The sequence below is a fragment of the Cynoglossus semilaevis genome, chromosome 1 (genome assembly GCF_000523025.1).
Source record: "Cynoglossus semilaevis isolate Cse_v1.0 chromosome 1, Cse_v1.0, whole genome shotgun sequence".
NCBI classification, from domain to species: Eukaryota; Metazoa; Chordata; class Actinopteri; order Pleuronectiformes; family Cynoglossidae; genus Cynoglossus; species Cynoglossus semilaevis.
In genome coordinates, this window is record NC_024307.1 from 29,947,815 (window position 1) to 29,954,882 (window position 7,068).

General features: G+C 40.0%; 2 protein-coding genes across 3 annotated transcripts in view; one reads left to right on the forward strand and one right to left on the reverse strand.

Annotated features, from left to right (window-relative positions):
- The window catches only part of LOC103390683 (5,6-dihydroxyindole-2-carboxylic acid oxidase), a 230,759-nt gene that overhangs the window by 205,794 nt on the left and 17,897 nt on the right, over nucleotides 1-7,068 (reverse strand). The gene's annotated exons all lie outside the window — the stretch shown is intronic.
- Nucleotides 1-7,068, forward strand: part of LOC103390678 (receptor-type tyrosine-protein phosphatase delta) — a 259,293-nt gene that overhangs the window by 117,684 nt on the left and 134,541 nt on the right. Inside the window, exon 7 of the mRNA XM_025052801.1 lies at nucleotides 4,741-4,788. The gene's annotated coding sequence lies outside the window, so the exon portion shown is untranslated. The remainder of the gene's footprint in view (nucleotides 1-4,740; nucleotides 4,789-7,068) is intronic.

Consider the following 7,068-nt stretch of genomic DNA (forward strand, 5'->3'; position numbering starts at 1 on the left):
TATATATTTACTTTTTAAGCGATATTAACGGCTTTATATTCCATACGTTGCATTGACTTTGATCAGTTGGGGTTAAATAACTTGTTGCCAGCTAAAAGGTAATCGTCAGTACAGTAACGATCCAAAAGGGGGCTCTTATCTATTTGCTTGGTTATATCTTAAATTTTATTTTATTAATTTTTATTTATTTATTCATTGGCGAGGCATTGTAGTACCTGTAAACATATATATTCTAAGGCCGCTATGCATATTTTCATAAAATTATGTTGCTTTAATAAATACATGCATCCATATATTCAAAAACAGCCATCATGAGAGCATAAATCAGAATAATTGAAAACGTCTACGCACACGCATACATACTGTATGTTGCAAGAGGTTTTCCTTTCATGATTATAGTGTGTTTCCCAGTAAATCCAGTAGATGGCAGTACGTCAGTACACATTCTCCCTTTCCGTCTTCTATACATGCACTGTTCTGGAAGGTGTGCCTCTTGGCACCAGGATGTGGGTCCCTTTCCCTGCATCACTTTCCCTTCGCAGTATGACGAGTGAACGCAAAGTGACAGCACAAATTAACTTTTATTACTGCTGTAATGAAGTACACAAGCTATTTGGATGTGCTATGAAAAATACCTGGATTACATCTTGCAGGAGAGTGTCCCTGCTCTTTCAGTCTGTCTATTACACACACACACACACACACACACATGCACCTCTGCAGTGTTTCCCCCTCTTTCATCTTTTCCCTCCCTTTATAGCTCCCACTCTCCATCTCCACTACTTGTTCATAGCCAGAATGGCGTCGCCACATATCAAACACACACAACACACTTCCTCGCCATCTGTCTGTGCAGCGGCCCGTGTCTCTGGCACTGGGAGCAGTTGGGATCCAGCGAATGAAAGAGAGGGTGTCTCCTGGCACTGCGCTCCTGAATCCAACTTCCTCTCTATTTTTCTCCTGCTGTGCTGTTGTCTATCAAATTGTCTCAACATCATGATGGCCCTGCCGAAGGGCTCCCACTGCTATTGTAACAGAAGTGGTGATGTTGTTCGGAGGGGGGAAAAATCTCTCTTTTCCTTGGAAAATGCTTGAAAAGGAAACAAATACTTTGATCAATTTCTTTTTAAGTTTGTTCAGTGTAAAGTATTTATTTATTGGGGAATTCTTATGCAAGTCAATAAGTGTAAATAGTCTGATAGGCCCGTTGTGCTGTATATGCTGGACTTTCCAAATCATACCTCAGATGGAATAATTTATTGTGTATTTACACACAAACTGAGTGTGAATCGCAGCATTTAGTAACAAACTGGAGAGCAAAATCCACAGGAGTATATAGTAACTTGATCATCAGACATCCATTCTCTTTCCTCTGAATTTGTATAACCACTGAGCGCTACAGAAAAACCCTCAAGCAGCTTAAGTAATTGGAAGGATTGGAAAACACGCCTTCCGTCTCTCGCTGCCTCCTCCAGTTAACGGCAACTAAAAGTGCCTTCATAACTGTTACCGCTATATTCAAGCGCAGTGATAAGAAATGGCAGCTCTCAGCAGGCAGTTTGAGAGCCGTTATTGTGGGCGATTATATATATAAAAATTGATTTATGTGGCCTATCATAAGCGGCTGCAATATGTGGATGAATATGGGCTAATATAATATTATGGAATAAGTAAGAGGGTTAAAGAAAAGGCCAGGTCCTGCCTGGAGGTAAAGAAAGCTCAGATGTGTAAGACATAAGGTGCAATATGTTTTGTTTCCCTCTTGTATAAATATCAAAACTATAATTCATGTAGGAAATAATACTAATTTTAAAGAAAAAAACAGTAGTATTTTTTATAATAACAGAGTATTATTGGACAGCGTAGTGTGGGGATACTTACAAAGACATACTGTGTAGAAAAAAAAAAGAAAGAGTTAACTATGCCCTAAACTAAAACTGAACCACAAGCTAACATATGGTAAATCTAGCTTCATAAAATATACATGGAAGTGCCAATAGCAATGGATAAGCTGGAGAGTATTGTGGTGCTGCACACTGCAGAGTTAATTATAGAGAAGTCAGATTAAAATCCATGGTTTGTATGCATTCGACTGCAGAAAAAAAATAAAAAATTGCATTTGCATTTTTGAATGGGACTATACATATAAAAATACTCATACAAAACATGCTAGTTCTCTGTTGTCAATATTGGAGTCCCTCCATTAAATTCAGCAGGGAGAGAAAGGCTAGGCGTAGCAAACAGCCTCATGTTTACCCCTTGGCAGAGCGCTGGTTCCATGTCCAGACTTGTAAATCAGGCCCATTGAGGTAGCATAATGCTGATGATTATGACAGCCAGTCGCATGGGAGTGATAGAGGCACGTTGAGTTATGGGCTCGGGGTGGATGCCCAGAACTGAAGAGTCTCGCAAATGGAGAAGCACTTTCACCAAAACACGGGTCCCCAGATGGGGACTAATGCTGCATTTGGCGGCTGTGCCACTTAAATGACTGCACATTAGCTGCCCGCTGCCCACCAAATAGTAAAGTAGGTTAGATTTTGATTTCACAGTGCTGCCATTTCCCTCTTTTTACAGCAGGATAATATTACAAAAATGCATTGCAGACCTGCATGAAAGAGTGAGACGCAGCCAGTGTACTTTAAAAGTGTTTTAGGTGGCACCTGTGTGTAGTTCATCACTCAGCTGGATGACTCTAAGACAGGGAGAGGCATTTTCGTTCAATGTATTGTTAAAGAATGCACTGTTAGCACGCAGCTCAACTCATTCAACCCTCGGTTGCAGATGAACAATCAGTCATTTCCATTGATCGTCAGCCATGATAATATAATCAGGCATAAAGCCTGACAAGGCTGACCACCTCGATAGATCAGAGCTGCTGACAGCACAGCTATGCACAGGTCATAAACCCTCACCTTCCCTGTTTGACCCCACATCAATTTGGCTCTTTCCAATATGAATGCAAATAACAATGCCTTTTTGGTGACATGTTTATGGTTATCTCTGTATCTCGGCTCGCTCTGCCTGCTGATCCTAAATGTGCTGATGTTACCCAGCTAATGGGATTGAGAAAAGGTAACCAATTGCTCATCAGCGGTCAGGAAGCCTTCACCCTCCCTAAAACAAACAGAAGCAGCTGTGCATGTCCGCATGTGCGCACACGCACACACACACAGGTATGCAAACCTAGAGTACATATTCTCCAAAACAGTTCCTTGTGCATGCACTGCGATGACAAGTACGTGGGTTTAAAAACAAACAAACAAAAAAACAGGGTGTAATAATTGCCTTATAGTGGGGTGAGATGGTGGTCACTAAATATGCTTGATCGTGTACTGAGCTTCCGTGCTGTGTAATGAAATATGGCTGCTGCAGATGGGCTCCGGCTCCATGGTGTTCTCGCCAATCTCACTGGGTTTTTGTATTCACCCTTTTCACTCCTCTGTTCTGACGTTTTTGTCTTTGCTAACCATTGCCTTTGTGATAGAAGTTAGGCCAACAGAGCATTTATTGCCATTGAACACTTATCCCTGCTATAATGTAATAATCACCGGAGCCAAATCCAGACTAACTGAGGATTCCTCTGCACATCAAAGAGGCAGGCTCCCTAATATTCCTCTTGCCCACAATTTATTTCATGGACTCATTAGCACCAGGAAGGTGTACAAAGCAAACTGTGATAGCAAAGACAAAAAATACCTTACTTTTATTTAAAGTAAAAAAAGATATCCAGCTATATCCTCACTTCCATGTAATTAGTTTGCTTTAATACTTTTTTGATCAATTGAAACATAAACCACCAAATCATCACTATCGCTATCTAGATCATGGTTTCTTAAAACATGTTCTCAAAGATCTGAGTCTAACGATCCTTTACGTGTAATTAAATTCACGTGAACTTACGTACATTTATCACACCAGATACAGGCCGGGTCTGTATCGCATATACATATTGTTATTACAAACACAGCTGTATGTGTTTGTGGAGGCTTCAACTTCAGGTCAGATGTCAGGATTACGTCAGACCGACCAAACCAAGCGCAGAGCAATAAATAAGTCTACAGCTGACAAGCTGACTGACAATTGTCAAATGGATTGCGAGAGACCGTAGACCGAAATAATCTTGTTCAGGACAAGGTCTCCACCAAAGTTTCTCAACACATTTCTAGATTAACTGTAATAACTAAATACATAGCACATTCAGGTACCTGCTGTCATTTGTCTTTCTCTTCCAGCAATACATAAAATAAATTGTCATATCAAGTGGCCAGAGGAAAAAAAAATCAGCTGAATTTACTGCATTTTTCCTCCTTTTTGACTTGCAGAATACTGTAACTCAGGCCTAATTTGTTATGCTACTTAAGGGAAAATGTAATTAGACTTGTTTTCATTATAATTCACATGGCCAATCGATAACTGTGGTTAAGTCACTCTCCACTGCACATGTAATTTCTGCTCCTTCCACAGTAACTTGGTCACAAAACAAGCACTTTGCTGTTCATTTATGGCCGTTCTAAACATAATGAAGAGCAGAAAATTATATAAACTAATGTCCATGGGAAAAGATTGTGTTTTTTCATGTCAGCTCCTCTTGGATTCCTTTTCATGCAGCTTTATTCATGATAGAAAGATCCCCTGTTGATTGTGATACAAGCTGAATGATTCCCTGGTTTTCACCTCAAATAGACAGGTTAATTAAACCATTCATCCATGTCTTGTTTTTTCCTGTCTCTCATTTAGTCTGTCCTCTTACCTGAGACATCAACCACAGGATGAGGCCTGCGGCAGGTAAGAGAAGAAATGTGCTGCCCTGACCCCTCTTTTGCTCACAACTCATTTGCCTAAATTAATTTGCAGTATTTTAGGGAATGATGAAACAGTTTTATGTAGTAGTTTACACTGCTCAGGCTTAGTATTTCTTTAAGGAGGAACTGCAACTTTCGAAAGTAAATACAAGCTAGAAAACACAACAACATCTTGTATGAAGCTAAAGCTTGACTCTACCTCTGTGCTCCCCCTTCGTCGTGACCCTCCAAAAGGGGTCATTGAGGAAAACAGACTATATCTGGCAACTTAAACCTTTTTTAGAGTGACTGAGAGAGTGTGGGAGACCGAGTGGCACTGATGGAACCAGACTAGAGCTGCTGCAACGCTGTATGCTGCACTGCGCCTGGTCTTCACCAGCCTGATTGATAGAGTGTGATGAGACTGTCACAGAGCAAGGAGAGCAGCAGGAGAGATAGGCGAGGTGGAGGGGAGGAAAGGAGGTGAGCTGACCAACGGGGAGATGGAGAAATAAATTTGAGAACATGTGAAGGATAAAGTGCACGGAATGGAGCGTCCGGATGGAATGCGTCTCAGACACATGAGGGACAAGAAGGGTTTATGGACAGGAGATCACTGTTAGAGGGACGCTGGGAGCTACAGCTCTTCACTTCCAAACCAGTCAAATTCAGCACAGGCAGAATTTGCTGACACCACCTTAATATGACAACATTACATTTTTATGACAGGTTAAAAGTGTAAGAATAACTATTTATTTTGTTATTGGTGGGGAAATATTAATTTTGCTACATCATTTAAACAGTGACAGAAAATGTTCAGATGTTTAAAACAATTTAGCTGATGGGTTATAACAAATGTAAAGAGGCAGAAAGAAAGGCTCATTTTGCAGTAGTGCCAGGTTTAGTATAGGCCTGTTACACACTAAATGAGCAGAGGGTTTAGTTTAGGTTTAGGTACTGACAGAAGATGGATCAACAGGTTAACAGAAGAGTAATTTTAACCAAACCTGTGGCTTACAATAAATGATCAATTTTTAAATTTTGTCGTACTTGTGTTAGCATTTAAATTTATTTTTAAGTTGTGCAACAGTCATTTTTGAACTCACATTTTCAGTAGTTCCTTTTGCATTGCTGCAATAATGGTAATGCCATGCTACAGGCATGTATCTATAGTTCAATAGTCCTCTGTTAATGTGTGTTATTATTTGAAGTACAAGTTATGTATAAATGTATTGGAACATCATCTTAAAATATAAATATAAAAACTGAAAACATCAACTTTAATGAAATATAGATGTAGCTGTTCTAATTTGATCCTGATTGATGTCTGTAAAACACAAATAGAGAACATATATTTCTATAACATTTCATATCATATCTGGTATTTTGGTTTTGTTTTGTACAGAAGTAAATGATCAAACTATTCCAGTCTCCCTACATGATTGGAAATACACCTAAGGTCACTGGAAGTACAACTTTAACTTCTGTGAAAACACCTGACCAAATAATAACTGTGGACTCTGACAATTATTACATGAGTCACGTTAGCAATGAGAAAGCACATGAGCTAAACCAAACGGCTGTCAGACAACTGCAAAGCATTTACTCTGTCTTTAAACCCCATGTCCTACGTGAGATTTGATCAGGGTTTCAAAGTGCTGACCTTTGTACGCACCGAATTGTACACACTGGCCTATTGCTGACCTGGAAAGAACACAATAAATTGTTCTTCAGCATGCAACCAGACACGCACACAATCATCCAAACACACACATACTCGCACACTGATAATTCATATTAGTGATACGGAAATCATAAAATAATATGCAAATGAGTGACAATATACAGCAGCTTCTCTTCTCTTTGATCCACAAAGCTACATACTATTTCCTGAAGGGCATCTAAATGTCATCAACAGTTTATTTGTTGTTTGTCTGTCTACCAGCCCCTACTCTGGACATAACACTAGATCCTGCAGACACATGTGGTCTTGGCAATCAGACGAGTTCCAGTTGAGCTAAAGCCCTGCTCTGGGAATTGCACAATTCCTGATTTCAGACTTAATATCAGCAGTATGATTTATTTTATCCCAACCTGAGGACAGACGGCAGACTAACCAGAATGCCAAATTTATTATTAGTGCCGTACACGTGCAGAAAAGAAGCTCTTTGTATGTGGGTGTTTGAAAGACAAAGCGTAGTCTCAGGTGCAGTACTCAGCCAACACGTAGGAGCGGCTGAGGAGCTCTTATCTGTTGCCTGCCAAGTCTTGACCAGGGCCCTGA